Genomic DNA, 23,109 nt, shown 5'->3' on the forward strand with positions numbered 1-23,109 from the left:
GTGGGTGGATGAGACGGAGACTTAGGGTTTGTGGGAGAAAAACTGTTATGAATCCTCCAAAAATACACTTGTAGAGAAGTTTTGCATTCTCCATACATTTGAGCAAACATCTCTTAATAGAATCCAGAAGGCCATAGCATTGCTCTCATCTTTTTTCTTTTCCTATGCTGGAGAGAGATTACTCTACCCAAAATAAGCATTGAAACAGCAATGTGATTAAACAGCCAACTAATTATAGATCTTACAAAATCTTCAAGAAATAGAACCTGAAATACAATAAGCAACATCATACCGAGTGCATTCGTTTTTTTACAATTTCCCTGCTACAGAAATTTTGATTTTAAAATCAGGAAACACTAAGGCAAAGCATCCTATTGCTACCTTAAATTGCAAGTGAAGTATTTTACATATAGTGTCTTTAAGACAAATTATTTTGGCACTTTCCGAATTATTGTGAATTGTCATCTCTGTATCATCCATGTTAGATCTAATGCAAACACAGCACTATCTCCTGAAAACTGGCCAATCAGAAACTACATTTGTAATGGGCAGCTCCCTTTTTAGTAAGGAATTTCCTCCTGCTATCTGGTTTTAACTATGTTCTAGTTATATGCATAGGCAGCTACCAAATTTGCTCAAAATCATTTGCAAATCTCCAATCCAAAATTCAACTGAAGAACATCACAATGGGAAACAATAGTTAATCGTTAGTGTTAACCATGATTGTTAGTGTTTGTGCAATTCTAGAATGCTTCACAAGTAAAGAATTGATAGAAGCCTATCTCAGTTTAATTTGCACAAAACCAACAAATGATAGCCATACTAAATGTTAGTTGTACCTTCTCATTATAGACTCACCTAAATTCTTCTGGGCATGAAATATTTAGAAGAAATATTTAGTCTGATGTCTTTATGAAAGTAATGGAAAATAGCCCTTTGTAGTAGTGCTGAGAGAAACAGAGAGGAAATGGGTGACAGGATGTGACTATATAGATAGAAAAGCAACCAGACTTAGCAGTGTGACCTTGAGCCCAAGAGAAACTTTAATATATGGAGGCCAACTGCCTCAGATAGGTTTAATGTGGCGAAGGAGCAGAAGTAAGGAAGGAAGTAGATTGATGCCTAGCTAGTTAAAAAGAGATCATACTTGAATGGTTACAAAAAAAAAAAAGACTTTAAGAGGTTTTTGCATGTTTGTATGTATAAATACAAATAAACTCAATATAGGTTTGAGACTCCTCAGTAGACCTCTACAAACACTGTTACAAAACCAGGATATCACTCCAACATTAAGAGATGTTCTCTTTCTGGTCAACTTGACAAATGGTTCCGCTCTTGAAGTAATATTCCAATACCTCCATTCAGAGAACAATTTTAAGTGGTAGTGGTGGACAAAAGAGCAGACTTTTCAACAGAGAAAAACTTAAGATTTGCATGAAGGGTTGGGAGATCTTTACAGGGGGCCATCAACCATAGAAACAGAAGCAAATAAACATGGAAGTCCTTGTTGGAATTAAGCTCCAGAATTATATAATACAATGTGTGCAATAAGTGCTGGCTTGGATATAACACGGGTGTGAATTATCTTTGTGCTGCTTGACAAGGAAATAGATAATATGCAAGTGGAAATCTATTCATGCAGGTATGGTATATATGATTAAAGATACAGGATTATAAACATTATGGGAAGACAAGAAGTGAATATGTTTTATTCTAATACTTCACAAGATGTATTAAGATGTACAAATCCACTTTGGGTTCAAAATGAGGAAAGGATTCTCAGGATTTCTGTTTTCCAAAGGAATCTATTTCTTTTTTTATTTCCCAAAATAAATCTCTTCCCAAAGAAGTCAATATAATTAAAAAGAAGCACAAAAATGTTAATACAATCAATTAGCATTTTTAAAGAGCGTCAGAAACAAGAAAAAAAATGTAGATTCATTGATGCCTAGTGGCTTGGCATCTTGATCTTATCTTTCTACCATTCAAACATTTTGCATTGTGTTCTATTAATTGCATTATTTTTTAAATCTTGTTCCACAGCTTTTCAATTATCAATAATTTTGATTTAAAAATGAACTGTTTTTAAAAAGGTATGAAATGTAGCTTAATATCATTTTACAGACCAGAGTGAAATTAAAATAAATGTTTTAATCTGTATCTGCTAAAGAGCAGCAAAGGAGAATACAAATCAGATAATATTAAAAGGGAGAGTGCTTGAGAGAGTAAGATCTCAAAATCTTAACTTAATTGATATATACCCTGTTTTCCCCAAAATAAGACATCCCCTGATAATAAGCCCAATTGGGCTTTTGAGCGCATGGCAATAAGGCCAAGCACTTATTTCAGGGTTCAAAAAAAATATAAGACAGGGTCTTATTTTTGGGGAAACACAGTAAGATAGGGGGCTCTTCTCTAGACACCAATAAAATAAGACATTGGAAACAACCATAAAACTGATTATGTTCAAAATGTTCATTAAAAACTTCTGGTTTGTCAGTTAAGGGTATTTTATAGACTTACTCCTACCTTTGCTGTAGGAGGGGAAGAATTCTATTCTCCAGATGTTATTTGAAGAGTTGAAACCTCCTTACAAATCATAAAATTTGGTGCAGCTAGTAATACACAATGTCCCAGTGCTTCTCTTACCTATAAGCAAAGTTAAACTTCAATAAGTTAAACACTTTTGAGAGACAGGGGCTGTTGCTTGCAGTCAACCCAATTAATTTCTACAGCATGCCCTATAGTGTTGTTATAACACTATGGTGCAGAGCAGTGGTTCTCAACATTTTTTTCACCACAGACTCCCTTTAAATACCTTTTATGGTCACAGACCCCCAAGACTTAATTCAAGATTCAAATCATAACATTTCTTGAAGCCTTCACAGACCCCCCCACTATGATATCTTGCCCCCCCCCCCAGGGATCCATGGACCACAGGTTGAGAACCACTGTGTAGAGCACTGTTCCCCAAACCTGCACTCCAGTTATAACAGATTTCCATAGTTATGATGCCAAGGGTGAATTGAGATCTAATCCAATACATCCGGATGATGCCAGTTTAGGTAAGCCTGATATGTATGGCATAGAAAACACTACTTAACTAGTCTGTTGCAGGGAAATTAAACTTGTGGCTGCAGTGGGATAATTGGTGAACACTGAAACAAGTGGGATGAAATTCAGATCTGTAGTGGAACAATACTGCTTCAAGTTCAGTGACAGTCTTGATTTTTTACAGTGTTTGTTTTTCAGATGAGGAAAATATAACATAATGTGATACTTCCCTTGAAAATCAAGATATTAGGGTGAAAATTAGTTTAATAGATCTGGACATCATACTGCATTCTACTATGAAACTTCAACTTGATCCCAACAGCTGTTGTGTAAAACTTCAGGAATAAGGGAGGAATCTTTATTGCTTTATTTTATTAATGTAAATTTCAAACAAATCTACTTCAGAAGAAATATGCAAAGAATTGTGCTGTGCCTAGGCTGTATTTCTTAATCTTTGTCATATGGACATCCCTTTGTTTGGGTGTTTCCCATGATTTTGTATTTTGTACTTGAATGTAATCCCTCTTATTTATTTATAATATATATAAATAAGACGGACAAATACAGAGATTTTATTAACCATCTGGATGCACTGATATCTAGGGCAGTGATGGCTAACCTTTTCCGGACCGAGTGCCCAAAGCACACGAACCCCAAAAATGCAATGCATGTGCGCCCTGCGCGCATGTGACCCTGCCCCCCGCACATGCGTGCACACACCCCGCATGAGCCTCACCCCCACACGTGCCCCCCCCACATGACGGAGCTGAGCTGGGGTGATGGCTCATATGCCCACAGAGAGGGCACTGCGTGCAACCTCTGGCACGCGTGCCATAGATTCGCCATCACTGGTCTAGGGGCTTGACATCTTCTCATCTTTCTTTCTTATTACCATTCAAACATTTTTGCATTGGGTTCTATTAACTGCATTAGTATTTCTACCTAGCTTCAAAATTTTACCTTTTTCAAATTATGTAATAATCAATGATTTGTTTATTAAAAATTGAACATTTTTTTTAAAAAAGGTATGAATTATAGTTTCATTTTTCACATCAATAAAATACTAAATTGTTACCAATTAAAATTAGCTATAATTAAGTCTCATCATGATCAAGACAAACTTATACTAGCCACTTATATGAAAATGAATCAAATTATATTCATGCAGAGCTACCAATATATTCTGTCTTTCATCTCATAAAACTAATTCTGTCCAGGCTAATTAACAGGTCTGAACTTTTGAAAGTTATAGATTTCCCGTTTCCAAAAACCAAAATCAGTTCTGTAAAGACACAGACTAGATGAGGTCAGTTTATTCTGTTTTTACATGCTGCTGGAGCTGAGCCAAGTAAGGCAGAACACATAAGACAATAAAGTGACAGGACAATCAAGTGCAGAAGAGGAACAGAATTCCTATTCTGCTGAACTTGAAATCTGTCACAAATAAGAAGCATTACCTGCCGTTTCCTAAATGAATAAAAACTATTATCTAAGAATTATGAAATTCCTTCCTTGATGTTATAAAATGCTGGATTGAAACGCCAGTGAATATACTTCGGTGTTAAGATCCGTACTGTTTCTTAAAAAGAAACTATGTAAAACGCTTAAACTGAATTCAGTCTGAGAACATTAACAAACATAATTTATTATCAGCAAGCTTATGGGGGGGAAAAAGTGCTGGCTAACCTTTTTGGCAGTGTGCCACACATGAAGGCCAAAGTTTGAGATAATTCAATTGTAATGCAATCTACGCACAGCCCCATGTTACATGAGTCAGAAGCAAGCAACAATCATAGAAGGAAACGCAATTAGGCTCAATTAGGCCTAGGAGGCCTCATGTCTTATTATTGGAATGCCACCAAATCCTACAGTCTCTCCTGTTGCAGACTGTAGGATGAAGAGTCTAGTGATGGTATTCTTTAAGGCAACTCTCTGATGTTGGCCATTAGCCCTGGTGGCAGTGGGACAGCCACCGAAGGCCACCTGCTGGTAGACTGGTGGGCTTCTTGTGCCTTTGATTGGCCATGTGAGACCAGAGTTCTGCACTAGATGGGCCTGAGGTCTAATCCAGCAGGCCATTCTTTATGAGCTTAGATAATTAACTCAGCACTGAAAACAAGGACTGTATTTTTTTCCCATTCCTGCTTACTGGAGCAATTTAGGGCCTTGGTCAAAACAGATTTCAGGTTTTTCTTTTGCATCCATATGTCCCCTCTCAATTATGATAACAACTAGCTAGTACATTTAAATATGAAGAAAATCCAGAATAACTTCATTATATTATATGAATTAAATATTTTCATTAATGTGATGGCAATTTGCTCCTAGATAGGCAGATAAACCCCAGACAAATGCAAATGCACCTTACAAAACAAATTAGGATAAACAACATTACTAAAGCATTTGCAGTCAGAAATGGAGAATAAATAATATTGTATTAATAAAAAAATAATTAATGCAGCATCAGAATCTACTTTACAGCTTTTTCCTTGAATTCATAAGCAAATTTATCAAGGAGGATAATTATAAGAGATCTTACCTACTTTGCTCTGCACAGAGCAAAGTATCTTGATCAATTTTTCCTTTCTTTGCTGAGGAAGTTGTGAATTTGATTTATCAGACTTAATTTCCTAAAGGACCAACTTGATGCAAATGCTCTAAGCAGTCGTATTTTATTTATTTGTATTCATCATATTCCAACTTGCTTTCCTTGCACTTATCCAAGAATTTGAATTATTGGGCCTAGGACTCATCCCATCTACCCACGGCTATTGTTAATCCCAATTTGCAGGACTCCAACTATCCTGCAAGGAATTCTGGGAACAAGCTTCTTCTCTGATTCTGGAAAGATGAAAGATGAAACAGTAAATATGGGCTGTTGTATATAAGGAAAGAGCAATACGTACTTTTGTTCCAAAATTCAGTAGGGAAAGCCCAAGGCATTAAAATGGTATACAAGGAGGAGAAAGTACAGTTTGATTTAGGCTCTAGATTGTTCTGATCCATGGAATACCATAATCCCTAAATTTCTTTTGCACCAATGGAATGGTTTTTTTTTAATTATTCTATCACACTGTTGGCTTTCTGGAAATTGTAATGCTTTGTAAAATTATAGGATAAATGCACAGTAACTTATCAGGTACTCCTAAAAATGCATAATTGTTTCACATGTATTACCCCATAAAGACAGGTTGCAATTGTACAATCTTGGTGGCCCACTAAATGTAGAAATGTGAACTAGCATGGAAGCCCACTGAGAGCAAATAAATGAGAATCCCCAATTTGACATGCAGCTAAATTAACTGAACATAGCAGGATTTTCCTCTAGCTCCCCAAGATATAAGCCTGCCTTTCCAAGAAAAGTTTCTCTGGCCTTTGATGTGACTTAAAAAAAACAACGTGGAAATGACCAAGCTGGACAGCAACAGAAAATAAGGGTTAATGCTGGAAATACACCAATCTTAAAACAGATTGTTTCAAGGTTAGGTACATATTGCAAAAAGAGGCAAAATCGTTCCCAGCAAAAGCTTAAAAACCTGAATGAAAACATCTACTTTAGAAGGCTTTGAAAAGACTCGGCAGACAGAAGCTTTGGTCTGGATATCGGATCTTTCAGTAACGTTTTCTCATCCTTACAACCCTGACAACAATAACAAAATAAGAGCGCAACGAAGGCAGGAAGGGTAAACCAAGTTAACTGGAATAGAAATTCTCTCAGGGGAAGGAACCTACCGGCCTCCTTATGTTGCTTAATTATAATTCCCAGTGTGGCTCACCAATGGTCATGAGAACTGGGACTACTGAAATCCCCTCTGTCCTCACTAGCAAAATTCAGAAATTGAAACCTAGCAAAAATTAAACATGAAGGCTACAACCTGGCAATTCTTTCTCTGTCAGTAATCTGCTTGCTTAGACATTCTGTAGCCAGGTTACAATGAAAGGAAGAAAGATATAGGCAGCTCAAGAAAAAAAGGGGGGAGGGGATTATCACTAAATAACAAGGATAGAGAGACAATGAACAAACAAAAGACCCTCATCCATAAAAAAAAAATTATCCACAATATGATAGGTAGCAGGTTACAAATCTTCAAAGGAGAGCATTTTCATTTTCTAAATGGTAGGATATTTTTCAGTATAGTGAAAAGTAGAGCTCACTCAAATATTCTATCAAGCCTAATTATATATTAAGTAATTATATGTTAAAAATGCTTAATAGATCATTCTCATTTATATGTGAATTTCTTGAAAAAAAAGTGTTTTCTGTTGGATTCTCATAACGAGGTGACTCTAATGGTTTTTGTCTTTTCAAGCTCTCTCTTCCTTTCAGCAATCCAAGAAGACTGATTTTCCTGTCTTTTTTTTTTCAACATTTGTTAACAATTGTTCTAGGTCTGCTTTTTTGTGATACAGCTGTGATAATAAAAATTGAGTAAATTTAATGATGATTTTCAAAAACATTATTTGAATTTTTATTAAAAAATATTTTTATACTTTGATGATTTAACACTCTACAATGTTCCTAAATATATTCTGCCATGAGAACTGCATATGTATAACATGAATATGCAGAAAGCCAATTATCATGTTCCTATGTTTTAATTTTTTATCTGCCATAAAATATGCATTCCTTACACTTTTCCTGTTCAGTGCTCTTCGTTTCTGCTTCCACAGCCAGCAAATATGCCAAGCAGTATATGCAGCTTGAGCTGCCTTTGCTGTGTGTTCTTTTCTCCTCCTAATTATTTCTGAATTAATATCTTTGGGGAGGAAAATAGAAAGACTACATCTGGCTCAGATTTTTTTTTCTTTGAAGAAATAAACCAAAGCTGCTAAAGAAAATTCTTCGTCCAGACGACAGCCTTATGTATTTAGTAGACTTCCCAAATCATGGTGTCTTAATCACATGTTGTTGTTAGTTGCGAAGTCGTCTCCGACCCATCGCAACCCCATGGACAACATTCCTCCAGGCCTTCCTGTCCTCTACCATCCTCTGGAGTCCATTTAAGCTCACGCCTACTGCTTCAGTGACTCCATCCAGCCACCTCATTATGTCGTCCCCTTCTTCTTTTGCCCTCAATCTTTCCCAGCATTAGGCTCTTCTCCAGGGAGTCCTTCCTTCTCATTAGGTGGCCAAAGTTATTTGAGTTTCATCTTCAGGATCTGGCCTTCTAAAGAGCAGTCAGGGTTGATCTCCTCTAGGACTGACCGGTTTGATCGCCTTGCAGTCCAAGGGACTCGCAGGAGTCTTCTCCAGCACCATAGTTCAAAGGCCTCAATTCTTTAGCGCTCAGCCTTCCTTATGGTCCAACATTCAGTCAAACATTGCAACTGGGAAAACCATAGCCTTGACTATACGCACTTTTGTTGGCAGGGTGATGTCTCTGCTTTTTAGTATGCTGTCTAGATTTGCTATAGCTTTCCTCCCCAGGAGCAAGTGTCTTTTAATTTCTTGGCTGCAGTCCCCATCTGCGGTGATCTTGGAGCCCAGGAAAATAAAATCTGTCACTACCTCCATTTCTTCACATGTAGGTAGGGAATAATTTCAAAGCTCCTGAGACAACCTACCAACGGGGTCATTTAGAGAAAACAAAGTTACAGTCTAATCAGTGTTATAATTTAGACAAGCTATGGCCAAGCTGATGCTCTCTGGCTTGTAACTAGTTTCCATTGACAGGAGTGGGAACCAGCAAACCGGCAGGGTACCCGTTGGGAAATACCGTACTATCTTGGACTAGTTCTCCTGTTTCAAGGCAATCTCAGCTTGAAGATATCGAGACCTCAGTGCATAGCAGTGGGATATGTAGTCACTGAGCATCATAAACATGAATTTTAGACAATAACAACCACAACCAGCCTGCCATAATTGTATTAAAGGCTAATGTTTTACATAGCGCAGGAAGGAAGAGAAAACAACAGGAATAAATACATGCTCCTTATATTTGGAGAGCCTTAGCTAAGATCAGGAGGAAAAAGTATTTTTATGCAAAGTAGGATTTTTGTGAGAGACTTTAAACATAGCTATTTACAATCTGTGTGGTCTGGCATGGGGTTGGTGAGAACTATGATAAATTGGAATGACTACAACTGCCTGCCACAGTTCTTCTTGTTGCTCCTTTGAACTGAACTACCAATACATAGTGAATAAGGCTGACCGTGAACAGGAAAGTACAGGGCCCATCTTTGGTATTAACTCAATTGGTTTATAATAGAGGATCTTATCCTCGGCAGGCACAGGTATGCTCACACTACGAACAATTCAAAATGGAGACACAAGTATTTGACCCTAAACCTGATGATTAAAACAATCTACTATATACATGTCTACACAGAGAAAGACAGAGAATTAAATGAATTCTTACTAACCAGAGACATATCTAGTGGGAAATAAAAAACTTTTCTCCAGAATTACAGGGAATCCTCAACTTACAACCACAATTGAGCCCAAAATTTCTGTTGCTAACCGAGACAGCTGTTAAGTGAGTTTTGCCTCATTTTACGACTTTTCTTGCCACAGTTGTTAAGATAGTAATACGGTTGTTAAGTGAAACTGGTTTCCCATTGATTTTGCTTGACAGAAGGTTACAAAAGGTGATCCTATAACCTGGGACACTGCAACCATCATAAATAGGTGTCAGTTGCCAAGCATCTGAATTTTGATCACATGACCACGGGGATGCTGCAATCATTGTAAATGTGAAATACCGTCATAAGTCACTTTTTTCTAGTGCTGTTGTAACTTCGAAATAAACTTCTGTAAGTCGAGGAATACCTGTGTATACATCATAGCTGCTTGATGTATTCCCTGCAAAGGTACAATATACAAACATAAGGATCCTATGATCCATGAAAATAAGTAATGTTCTGCTTTCAATGGAAACCTGTTAAATACACGAATAGCAGATGTGATAGAAAAATACCTTTAGATACCACCTTACTGCTGATAGACAAGCAAGCAATGCACTGTTTGCAGTGATTATACTAATCATAAAAAGTGATCCATCACACCTCTGGGTTGTCATCACCATGAAAAGACATTTCTGTTTGTAAGAGTTAATTGGTTTGTTATATGCAATAATATGGACATATGCAATAATATGCATACCCCATACATGGACGAACGAACGCACACCAAAGTCACAAGTCCCTATGACTAAACCATGTTTGGTAAACCAATGATGAATTTATTGTATTTCTAGCTCAGCTAACCCTAAGAGATATAATTCCCCAGAGCTTTTAGTTACTTTCTCCAAATGCTTGGCTGTTGGGTAACTATCCCAAAGAAATCCAAGTCATTCCATTTATGGAAGATATTGTAGAATGAGAGTCATGTGGACTCAATGGTGGCCAAAATTCAGAGAGAATCTGGTAATATCTTTTGAGATGATTTATTATATATTTTATTCATTCATTGAGTAAATTTGTAGGCTGCTCATTTCATTCATATGTCTCTAGGTGTCCCACAACTGAAACAGTAAACAGTAAAAACAACATAAATAAGAATAAAAGCTGAAAAGTCTCACATTTAAATGAGCCACGACATGGACTCATATATGCCATCAGAGCTCTAGCATAATGGCAAAGCCAGGTTTTTAGTGCCTTTTCGGGACAAGTCTAATTTTGGAGAGGATGATGTACCAAAAGGCAGGGGCCATGGCAAAAAAAAAAAAAAAAAAAAACTCTCTTCCTGGGTTCTGACAGATGACACTTTCTTGTAGATGGGATTCAGTGTATGCCTTTTCTCCAATCTAACAGGATGGTAGACACCACAGGGAAAAGTTCCATAACTAAAATTAACAATACTATTTAAGGCATAATTTTTTATGAGCTGCATCTCCCTTTATCAGATGCAGGCTTATGCCTTAAATAAACTTATGCCTTAAATTGTCAGTCTCAAAAGATACTACCAGATTCTTTAAATTTCCATTTCTTCAAGGAGGCTCTCTTGGCATTCACATTTTGTCTCTTGAGCAGGAGATAAAAGTTCTCCCAAAATTTAAAAGTGTTATCCCCTGATTAAAACTATTATCCTAGCCTTTAGAGATCTGAGCCAAGGTGGCGCAGTGGTTAGAGTGCAGTACTGCAGGTACTTCTGCTGGCTGCTTGCAATTTGGCAGTTCAAATATCACCAGGCTCAAGGTTGACTCAGCTTTCCATCCTTCTGAGGTTGGTAAAATGAGGACCTAGATTGTTGGGGCAATATGCTGACTCTGTAAACCACATAGAGAGGGCTGTAAAGCACTGTAAAGCAGTATATAAGTCTAAGTGCTATTGCTGCTACCCCATTATTTCTATTTTGTACTGATAGTTGTCCCTGTTAATTGGTTTTCATCTTGTATTGCATTTGAATTGTTTAATGAACAACTTAACTGATCCAGATAATTTCTGTTATTAGTTGGACTCACATATAGTGTAAGTTCCTCTATATAAAAAATACAGAAAGAGGAAGAAACTTGAGCATTTTATAAGCCACACTCAAATGTCGTGGAGGATACGGCGCATATAATATTTGAATGTAGGTTGTATGAGGAAGTAAGAAAACAGTATCTGTCCCCAATTATAAATAAATTTCTCCACTGGAATGTAAGGCATAAATTATCATTTCTATTGAAGGCAGACTCTCCTCCCCTGGTAAGGGCTATCACTCGCTATTTTAAAAGGATGACAGCAATAAAAGCCAGTTATATCGAAAAGAATTTCATTGATTGTAAGAAAGATGAGCTGAGTTAGAGAGGAGCTATCTTATTTGGGTTATCTAGTTTTGGAAATCTAGTTATTGAACTTCGATATTGTTAAATTTTAAATGTCATATATCATATATTTTTAGACTGTTATTTCTGTAACTGTTTGTTTTATCTGTTTCTTTTTTCTTTTTTTTGAAAAGGCCTTCGGGCTATTCAATAAAAGAACTATAAGCCACACTCCTAATAAGCACGTATCTGAAAAATACATTTCTTTGTGAATTTGCATTCGTGGGTATAAAGTTAAGAACTAATTTTCAGTATCATTTCTGAATTTGTTATGACTTTTTACTAAGACAATAAATTTGATAACTCTTGCTACATTTCAACTTGGTGTCTGGGCAGTTTCAATTCTATTGGGTAGTAAATCTAGTTATATACAGCAGGATGCTTTTTAATAAAAAAAATCCTCTAAGGAGCTCATCATACAGAGTTGTAAGTAATAACTTGACTAGACTAGAACGGCTCAAGAAAACTCTTTTATAATTTAGGAAAATATGATTAATGCATTTGTAAGCTGCCTCACTATTCTAAACTCATGGTACTTAACATATCATGTTTAACCCAAGGATAATCTGTAGTAATTGGTTATTGCCATCTTATCCTTTTAAGATTAATTAAAAATTGAAATTCAGGAATAGATCTAACTGGGGAAACAAACTGGGTTCCATGCCAAGAAAAGTAGACCAAAAAAAGTAAAAATGTAAATTTTATCTGAGATACATGATTTAATTACATTTAACTACCTTATATTTCCCGTTCACCAGTAATCAGTCTCTGCATTAAAGGTTCCTGAAACTTTGCAGAGGCAAGAGTTTTCCACAGCTAATAAAATATAGCTAAAAACAGACTAGTCCATTTATAAACTACATGGTGTCTAACATTTGACATTCAAGGTATGATATGCCAATGCCATAACCTTAGTTAAATATGAAAAGCCAAGATGACTTGGTCTTCTAAAGTTTTCACAAAGAAATTACCCTAAGTATACTGTTCAATGATTTGTCAATATCTAATTAAACAGATTTTTAAAAATTGAAATTTAATCAGACACAGTTTTGAAATGGGAAATCGCTGGGAACTCAAGAAGCCAATTTTGAGTGTCATGATAGAAGAAAAACAGGGGATGTGTTTAGATAATTTAGATTTTGCATACTGTGGGTTGGTTCCCCCGGGGGATCACAAAACAAAATGGAGGAGTCACTTTTTTTAAAAAAAAAAAAATCTACTTGGGTTTGTACAGGCAATATGAAAATAACATCAAAACTTATACTGGGCTTTGATCATCATTTTACCAATATAAACCCATAGTAAGGAGGTACTGCATCGTACTGTAAAGTTTGTAAAGTCCTATCAAATATAGATTAAGAGTCATAATACCAATGCCATTTTTATTTCCTGCATAAGCTGAAACCTAATAGCACCCTTATTAGTTATTAATTAGTTATTAAACTAACATACATTAGTTTTACTATTGGGTAATCCACATAAATTCATTTATGGTTTTAGGGGGTATTACAAAGTTTGAGAACCACCGGATTAAGCAGTACCTATATATATGCCTCTCCCATAACGTTTTATACAACATGGCCTTTAGATTGGTTTGCGCTCAAGGAACAAGGGTAAAGTTCATATATAAATGAGTCAAAACAAATATAACACCCAGTTTTTCAACATATGAAATTAGCACAGTCATATCAATGTCTTTTTTTTCTTTTTCTTTTTTCTTTAAAGGATAAATTCGATTTGCTGGTTACTGCTTCCTTGTATATACATAGCTACAAGCATGTACTTTGTTTTACTTTAAGGTCTTTCTTCTTACTCCCACTTGGATTGTAGTGTAGATAGGCCTTTCTGGTTGTGGTGCCCCAAAGTATTCTAAATATTTATTATTCTAAATATTTGCTTATTGCTAATCAGGTACACTGATTAGATTTTTTAAGATTACTTTTTAAAGTTATGATTTTTTTTAAAAAAAAATGTAGCAGCTGCCTAAAGAGCTTATTCCACCCCACTCCCTGAACACATTATTATCTATTTTACTTTTCTTAAAAAAGCCTCAAATAAAATCTTATAGCGGTTTCTAATAGATATTATACAGGTAATCCTCAATTTATGACTGGTCACTCAGCGATTTTTTGAAGTTATGATGGACCTCCCCCAGGCTGTGACTCAGATTCAGAGTTTCGATGGGTGTGTTCCTCTCAGTGGTCATGTGACCACATTTTGGGCATTCAGCAACTGGCTTCCATTTACATCGGTTTGCAGTGTCCCACAGTCCCATGAGCACAATTTACTATGTCTTTGCTGGAAACCAGCATTTACTTCCATAAGTTTAAAACAGGGACGTCAAACTCAAGGCCCACAGGCCGCATCCAGCCTGCTACGTGGTTGGATCTGGCCCGCAAGGCTGTCCTGGAAATGTATGACAGGGCTGGCCCGCGTCGCTTTGGCCCAGTCTATCTAATGCGAAGAGGAAACATTGGGCCAGCGTGGCTTCGGCCCGGTCTACCCAATGCAAAGAGGAAACATGACAGCAGTTTGGGGAGTGGCATCAAGCTGGCCACACCCACCCAGTCACTCTCCCCCCAGGTCAACCACAGCCCTGATGCAGCCCTCAATGAAATTGAGTTTGACACCCCTGGTTTAAAACAAAACAAAACAAAACACCACAGTGAACGGTAGATTTACTTTACAACTGCTATTTTGGCTTAATTACCACCACAAAAAAGGTGACCTGCTTAATAACCTGCACAATTTACGGCCATAATTTTGGGGCCAATTACAGTGTTAAATCAAGGACTACCTATACCGAGTTCCATTGCTTTCACCAGTGCTCTTTTTCCTAGTGCTCTTTATAAAGCCTAGAGAAATAATGGCAATCAAAAGTGTAATTAGCCAAAACAAATTTTATGAAAGCCCTTTAGAGTGGTCCATTCTGTGCCACTACATCAGAGAAAAAAGAAAGTGACAAATGGACAAAACCAAGTTCTAGCAACCAACCTCACTTTTCCTATTCCCTCCTTTCTTATTCATCATCTCATGCATATTCAAACACAATCAAGGAAAGCACTGTGAAAATGCATCAGTTTTGAGGGTCTTTCTTTCTAAAAAATCTTAAAAATGTCATTCTTTACATCTTTTTTCTTAAAAAAAAAAAAAAAGATTCCGATCAATATTTGAGCTATCATCAAACTAGAGAATCAGGGTAGCTTGCAGAGAACTCTGTCTCAACATCCCATCTAAATCTAACAGGAATATTGGTATATGTCCGTGATGGCAAACCTATGGCATGCGTGCCAGAGATGGCACACAAAGCCCTCTCTGTGGGCATCTGCGCTGTCGTCCCAGCTCAACCAGCTGATCGTCAGGTTTCCGAGGCGCGTATGCGCACTGGTCAGCTGGTTGTTGGACTTCTGATGCTCGGGGGGGCGCATGCACACAGATGGGTGCGCACCTTCCTGTTTGGGCACTCTGTGCCTAAAAGGTTCACCATCACTGGTATATGTAATGTATGCAACTGTGTTCGATTCTGTCCAACGTCTTTGGAATGTGCTCAGAAAGAATACTGATACATATAATATATGCTAACTAATTACATGCATTTTATTTATTAATGTTCCTACTAGAGAATTTTATGTATGCTTTCTTGGGGGCAATCCAAGAGAATTCAATGGGCCCTCCCACTGAGTAAAAATATACATGATCATGTTGCCTGTCAAACACATCAAGCATTAAAACCATATAGGGAAAAATATTTTGTTTCATAACGTTTGCACACTAAACCTAACCCTGTTTGATGGCAAAATTATTTCATTAAAATTTTTAAAACTGAACTTTTCAGGTTAGGCTGGAGGGAAGCAAATATGCAGTTGGATACCTTCTATCTGAAATTTTCTACCCGCAGCTGTGCTTAATAGCAAATTAGAATAGCAGATGCTAATACATTTCCAAACAGCTCATTAATTATTTCAGCCACCTAGGGCCATCACCAGTTTTACAATTTGGCCATATGTCTTGTGGGAGTTGAGTGGAACAACAACACAGAGCAAAAAAAAAAAAGGAATTAGAAAAAAAGGAAAACTAACAGAACATATTTCTTTTTTTTTTCTTTTTTGCATTTGGCCATGTGGATAATATAACAAACTGACGGTTGGAATGAACACTTCTACATATGAACTGGTAAGGGAAAGGAAGATACTTGCTAATCCTGAACAGTACTGTAAATCAGGAAATCTATTTCCTTCAAATATCAGGAGCTAGACACAGATGGAGAGCCTGTTTGGTTTAGTGGTTAAGGCACCAGGCTAGAACATGAGAGATTGTAAATTCTAATCCCGCTTTAAGCACAAAGCCAGCTCCAGCTGGGTGACCTAGGGCCAGTCCCTCTTTCTCAGCCCTAGGAAGGAGGCAATGGCAAACCACTTCCAAAAACTTTGACAAGAAAACTAAAGGGATTTGACCAGATATTTCAACATTGACTTGAAAGTTAAAAAAAAAAACTAAAAAAATCCCAAAGGCACAGAGGAATTCACTTTTAAATATCTGCACATAAGCATCCACATTTGCATGTGTATGCACGTTACAACATGCGTAATACACTGGGATAAATTAATCTGAAAATGTCAGAAGAAGCCCTCTAGAAAACAGATTGAAAATTATACATTATTAGTCAAGTTTACCAGCTAATTGTATTAATTGTATAATTAATAAGCTACTGCAGTTTTCATGGCACAGATAAAAGAAAGAGCACATCAAAAGAGAAACCAAATAATTTTTAGAAATGTAAGGTGTGGCTATCCGGCAGCAAGCTCATTTGTCCAATTCAAAAAGGTGAAACATTTTTTTCCTCCGTGGAATATGCTTCCTGAATATAATGAAACAACACTTTGACTTATAAATGGGTCTTTATGGCTGGTTTTGTGGAATCGATGCATTTGAACACCCAAAAACTTCAATCTGAACCAACATCTATAATATTTGATCCATAACACAATCTGGATCCCTGCCATCAACTATTCTGTGAAATAGAATTTTCTATGGAAACTAGGATTATTCACTTCAGGCTAGTGTCTGTTTTTTAAATAAAAATATAAATTTTCTGGAAAGGAATGTGTGTTCTTTTGGATTCTGAAGGAGATAAATGTAAGTATCTATAGCACAAAAAACTGCTGCAGCAAAAACCAGTAAACAAATTTATGGATGAGTTTCTGCTTTACACTTCAGGATCTATAATATTTCCTGGATGTTAATAATTAGAATTCCATACAGTGCGAATGGAGTTGAGAGAAGATACACCTCAACATTTCCACACAGCAAAACACACAGTGACTTCAGATGTAGCTGCTGAAATTTCCGGAAGGCTGAAAATTACCTCAGCTATCAAACTCACTAGTTGTTTTGTCTAATCATGTCTAAAGCATAATTCTGCTTGAAATCAGGCTTCATTAACACCTATGCATTGCCAGTGGGAAGGCTGGCAACTTGATATGTTTGCTAAATCACACAGACTTAAGTTGTATTTCAAGATCTACATCAATACAATGTCCCTCTTTCCATAAATGGTCTTTAAGGTCACATCTTAATGTTTTTAGATGGGGAGCTATAGAGTTAAAGAGTGTTCCATCTCATCTAGTTGTATAATATTTTTTTGGTGTCCTTTGTTTTCTATTAATACAAGCCATGAAATGGACAAAATAATACTATATAAATATACCTTTTTTGTTTTTACATATTTATTGCTTATCCTACAGAGAAAACAGGAAACAGATGATTCAACCCATTCTTGGCCACTCCTGGGACCTTGAAGGAGAACAGAGACTTTATGCACAAACAAATATAGCCAGATCCATAGAAATATAACTCCATTTTAAACAAATCAAAACTTTAAATAGACAGAAAAATATTGGTCAGACTCTCATCTTTGGTTACAAAACGAATCATGGGAGGAGAATGAACACGTTTCATCAAACCAATATTTGAATATCACATGCAATGTTTCAAGCACATCACTTCCTAACCAAGATTGTGAAAATTAGAGGTACACAGCTACTAGAATGATTTCCAATCCAATAAAGGGGAATATTTGTAGCTCAAGGTTGAAATAAGAGGTCTTTGCTGTTCTCTGAGCTTGGTTGTTCTTTTGCAGATGTTTCATTACCCAAACTAGATAAATTACTTCTGAAAAAAAAATCTGCCAAAAATTGCAGGAATCTTTTCCAGGCAATTTCTAAGAATCAGACATGATTGAATGGAAGAAAAAAAATTTCAGTAAATTGACATTTTTCTGAGAAGATATTCTTGACTGATTGAACCAAAGTAGGCTTTGAATGGAGAAGACAGCAATTTTCTGAACTACTGCCCATGGCTTCTTGCATCAGGATGCATTTTGTCCCAAAGGTCCTTTTTCAAAAGGATTGTTTTTCCTTGAAGGTGTTTCACTTTTATTGAGTCATTGAGGCCACTTGGAGGTTTATCTATGCTCTAAGTTCATTCTTTCAACAGTTCCAAGAAGGTTCCACACCCATTTGCATTATTCTGGTGATGACCCTGAGGGCACAGATTAACCTCCAAGAGCCTCAACAACTCAGAAAAAAGAGTGCTAACGACCAGATGACTGCAAGGAATATAAATCCTTCCATCCTCCACCATTCAATCAGAACTGAAGATGAGAAGTGAAACATCTTCAAGGAAAAACAAAGTCCAGGTGCCTTTTGAAAAATCACCTTTGGGAGAACCATGTCTTGGATGATTGAGACTCTACATAGACAATCAGGATGCATTTGTTTTTTTCTGAAGACCTTAGTTGAAATCATTTCCATCTTTCTTTTCCTGGCTTCTTCTATCACACCAAAATTGGTCCTGTTTTCAGATAATCATCATATTGACATACACTGAAAACTCCTTTTACATTATTTCTTTCCAACATTCTCCTGGTTTGGAAAGAGTTCTTTAAAAAGTCAGCGTTCACAAGGATCAGTAGGCATTTGAACTATCTGTAGAGCATAATATGGGTAGCCCATGCCACCGATGTAGCCACACTCCTGGTAGAGTGGGCAGTGATACGACGAGGAATTGGTAAAGACTGGGATTTGTAGGCGGTGGAAATCGTAGCCCTAATCCAGTGGCCCAAGGCCAGCGCCGAGACACTGGAGCCCATGGAAGCCGGCTGAAATGAAACGAATAAGGCTTCCGTCCTGTGGAATGATGACGTGTATGAAATGTAAATTTTCAAAGCCCTTCGAACATCCAAGGTATGCCATACCCTCTAGATAATGCACGGAGCCAGGCAAAAATTGGGCAATACAAGTTCTTGAGCCCTATGAAATATGGAATTAACCTTCAGCACAAAGGTGGTGTCTAGTCGGGACACGACTCTATCTAGGTGAAACACGCAGAGGTCTCAGCATATCGAAAGGGCAGCCAGTTCTGAGATGCGGCGGGCAGAGGTGATTGCGATGAGAGTCGGCGAAATGTGAGCTGCTTTCAAGGAGGCTAGATGTCTCTCTGCCCAAAGGCCTAAGCGGAAGGCCTCCTGCATGTGGGCTTTTGAGCAAGTGCTGCCCAGCCTGTTTACATGTGCCTTGGCCAAGACATTGTCTGTCAGCCCGAGGACATGCTGAGCGATGATCAGGTGGTGAAAGTATCGAAGGGCCAGGTGAATGGCCCGGAGTTCCAGCCAGATGATGTTGTATTGTCTCTCTTGCTGAGACCATTGACCCTGAGCCATGTGGGGACCCAGATGGGCTCCCCATCCGAAAAGGCTGGCATCTGTTGTAAGGACTATGCAGCAGGGTTCCCAGAATCGACTGCCCTTGGAAATTGCTGCCGAGGTCCACCAAGTCAGTGATTTGAGGACCATGGGAGGAAGTGGAGTTCTCATTAAGGTAGTGCTCCTGCGAGCCCTTTGGAAGGGAAGAAGGAACCACTGCAACTCTCTACTATGAAGACGGGACCAAGGGACAATGCCAAAAGAGGAGACCATTTTACCCAACAAACGGGAAAGAGTTAGGAGAGGGATCAAATGATCCCTGTAGCAACAGAAAGCCAGTTCTGAGAGACTGCATTGATGGTCTAATGCAGCGATTCTCAACCTGGGGGTTGCGACCCCTTTGGGGGTCGAACGGCCATTTCACAGGGGTCGCCAAAGCCCTCTCTCGCTCCCGCCCACGCCTTCACTCACCCTCACTCTCTGCTCTGTTGGATCGCTGGCCGTTCACTTACCCCGCCCACTCCCAATCTATTGCTGCCTCCTGAGTCCCAGCTGATGGCTAGAGGAAAAAAAACGGTTTAAATTCTTGCCGCGGGGCTTGCCCAAAGGGCTGCCCTATGGCCAGTGGTGGGATTCTGCTGGTTCTAGGGGGATCGGTCGAACCGTTTGTTAAATTGCTGGCTCATCCCGCCCCTTGCCCCGCCCCTCCGCCCACTATTTATTGCCAATAAATAGTGCTGGGCGGGGGCAGGCAAGCCAGCAATTTAACAAATGGTTCGGTGTTTTTTTGTAATTTTATTGGCCCGCGGAGCTTCAGCATAGGCTAATTAGCCCTTGATTAGATCGGCTCCCGACTGTCAGCTGATTTGCTCTCAGCTGTTTTGCTCAGGACTCTGCTGCTTGCTGGAGCAGATTTTTTTCCCCCTAGCTATGCTGAAAAACGAAACTGAAAGTAAAGCAGGCTATTGGCTTTGCTGTTGCTGCAACGTTGGAAAATTAGGCAGGCAGATTTCTTTTCTTTTTCCTCACCAAAAAAGGTAGGTGCAAACAATGGGAAATTTAGGGAAAAAGAGGAGAGTTCAAGATTTTAAAACACAAAAGAAAAAAAGCTCTATTTAACTAGGGAATTGTAATAATTGAGATACTATTAATTGTATATTGTGTTGAAAGCAGAAATGGTTAAGTTGTGGTTTGGAGGAATATATGGGGGAAATTATTTGGTTTATTATTATTGGTAAATGTAATTAACTGATTTGTAAGAAATTGGATTGCATGGAAATAATTGGAATATTCATGTTCATATTGATTAATATACAAAAAAGGTAATTATATAACTAATTGATTTATATTAAAATGTTGAATTTATATTAAACAACTGTAATATTACATAATTAACCAATGTGAGGATGGATATAAAAATAGATGACAATGGGAAGGGGTATAATATAGAAGGGAAAAATTGAATTTGATTAAGATTAGAGATGAGGATGAAGGGTAATATTGGTTTTTTACAAAAATAGATGAGGAATAAATATGGCAAAAAGGAAATATAGAAATTGTAAATTTAATTGAAATGACTAAACACTGTTTACATTTGTGAACCGGCCAAATACTCCGTTCAAAGAAAATACATTGTATGTTTGTATGTGTGTTTCTAATTATTGTTATTTATTCATATTTGTTCTCTTTTATTCTTTAAAGTTTAACAATTCATTCTTTATCTTAATATCTTTATATTTGTTTGGGGTTGACTTTCTTCCCTTTCATCTTTTTTATTGTACAGCAATCTTTCTCCTCAAACCTACCACCTCTCTCTTTTCTTTCCTTCTTACTTTCTCTTCCTCCCCCTCTTCTTCTCCTCCCTACTTCCTCTTCCTTTCTCCTTCTCCTCCTCTCTTCCTCCCTCTCTTACCCTCACTCCTACTCTTAATTTCCCTTCCTTTCCTTCATCCCTCTCTATTGCTGTATCCTTTTATGCATATGGACTACTCAGAGGGCTGAAAAAGTTATTTCTGACTGGTCCTTGCACTTTTGACCAGTCCTCAAAGTTACGACTGTCCTCACATTTTATGTTTTTGCCCTATCTTGTCACCATGGTGAAGAGAAGCAGTTGTGAAATGAGTGACATGGTTGTTAAGAATGCTGCACGGGCATAAATGTGAGGATGGTCATAAGTGTGAGGACCAGTCAAAAGTGCGAGGACCTGTCAGAAATGACTTTTTTCAGCCCTCTGAGTAGTCCCTATACACAGAGCCATGGCCACCCGATCACATGACCAGCTAGCCACGCCCACCCAGTCACATGACCTCCAAGCCACGCCCACAAAATAAGCCACACCCACAGAACCAGTAGTAAAAAAATTTAGAACCCACCCCTGGTTGGGGGTCACAACATGAGTAACTGTATTAAAGGGTCACGGCATTAGGAAGGTTGAGAACCACTGGTCTAATGATAGTGAAACCTCAGATTTGATGGTATCTATTAGAGCCCCTAGGTGCTTAATACGGGTAGAGGGAACCAAATGACTCTTGGACTAATTGATCAGGAACCCGTGGGCCTGCAACTGCTGAATGGAGGGGCGGATGTCTTGCTGAGCTAGGGACTTGGAGGTGGAGAGAATGTCATATAAGTAAAATAGAATATGAATGGGTAGGGAGCGGATGTGGGCAATGAGGGCAGCCATGAATTTAGTGAACACCCGAGGGGCGGAAGAAAGCCCAAGGGCAAGCCCCTATATTGATAATGGTGTCCAGCATAATAAAAGCAGAGAAATTTACGGTAGGCGGGAAGGATGGGGACGTGAAGATAAGCTTCCGTCAGGTCTACTGATGAAAGGAAGTCACCCACCCGGACTGATTCTAGGATAGATTGAACAGAGTGCATTTTGAACCAGAATAATATACCGGTTCAGGGACTTAAGATCAAAAATAACCTTCCAGCCCCCCGAGGATTTAGGAATAAAAAATAAACGAGAATAAAACCCTTGTCTGTGCTGGCCCTGTGGAACCAACTGAATGGCCCTTATGGATAGTAGATGACTATCGCCGCAGCCATATGCTGGCGTTTAGATCACTAGATAAAGGGCATAGTAGAAAAATCCTCGGGGGAGTGGAGAGAAACTCAAAGGAAAGGCCCGCCCGAACAGTCTCCCTCACCCAAGAATCAGATGTGGTGGATTCCCATCAACTGGAGAAGAAGGAAAAACATCCTCCAATGTGGGATTCCTGAGGGCATCTATCTGGACCTACAGAAGGGCCAACCACTGCCACCCCGAAACGACCTTTTGGGAAAAAATCGTGAAGATTGCCTGACCTGACTGTCCTGATGTTGAGCCCCTCTGGCTGGAAATGCCCTTTGAGAGCAATGTTGACAGAATCCGCTGTCTGAGGCACAAAAGGACTGGGAACAAAAATAGCCCTGTTGATGAAATTCAGTCCTCCGGGCGACAGAAGGCAAGATTTTGTGCTGATCTCTGGTCTCAACCAGAATAGGGTCAAGGGAAGAACCGAAGAGCTTCTCACCTGAATAAAGTGAAGAAGCCAAACGCTACTTATTTCTGGCGTCAGCCTGCCAATGTCTGAGCCAGAGAAGCCTCCTAGATGTGAC

General features: G+C 38.3%; 1 protein-coding gene across 24 annotated transcripts in view; it reads right to left on the minus strand.

The window, feature by feature from the left end:
* The window catches only part of ZNF462 (zinc finger protein 462), a 175,035-nt gene that overhangs the window by 94,928 nt on the left and 56,998 nt on the right, over window positions 1-23,109 (minus strand). For 3 of the 24 annotated variants that reach the window (XM_087886389.1, XM_087886383.1, XM_034410636.3), the window contains exon 2: window positions 2,530-2,649. The exons of the other annotated variants lie outside the window; for them this stretch is intronic. The gene's annotated coding sequence lies outside the window, so the exon portion shown is untranslated. The remainder of the gene's footprint in view (window positions 1-2,529; window positions 2,650-23,109) is intronic. 24 annotated transcript variants of the gene reach the window in all.

The sequence above is a fragment of the Pantherophis guttatus genome, chromosome 2 (assembly GCF_059756535.1).
Source record: "Pantherophis guttatus breed Tessera chromosome 2, ASM5975653v1, whole genome shotgun sequence".
In the NCBI taxonomy this organism is placed as follows: domain Eukaryota; kingdom Metazoa; phylum Chordata; class Lepidosauria; order Squamata; family Colubridae; genus Pantherophis; species Pantherophis guttatus.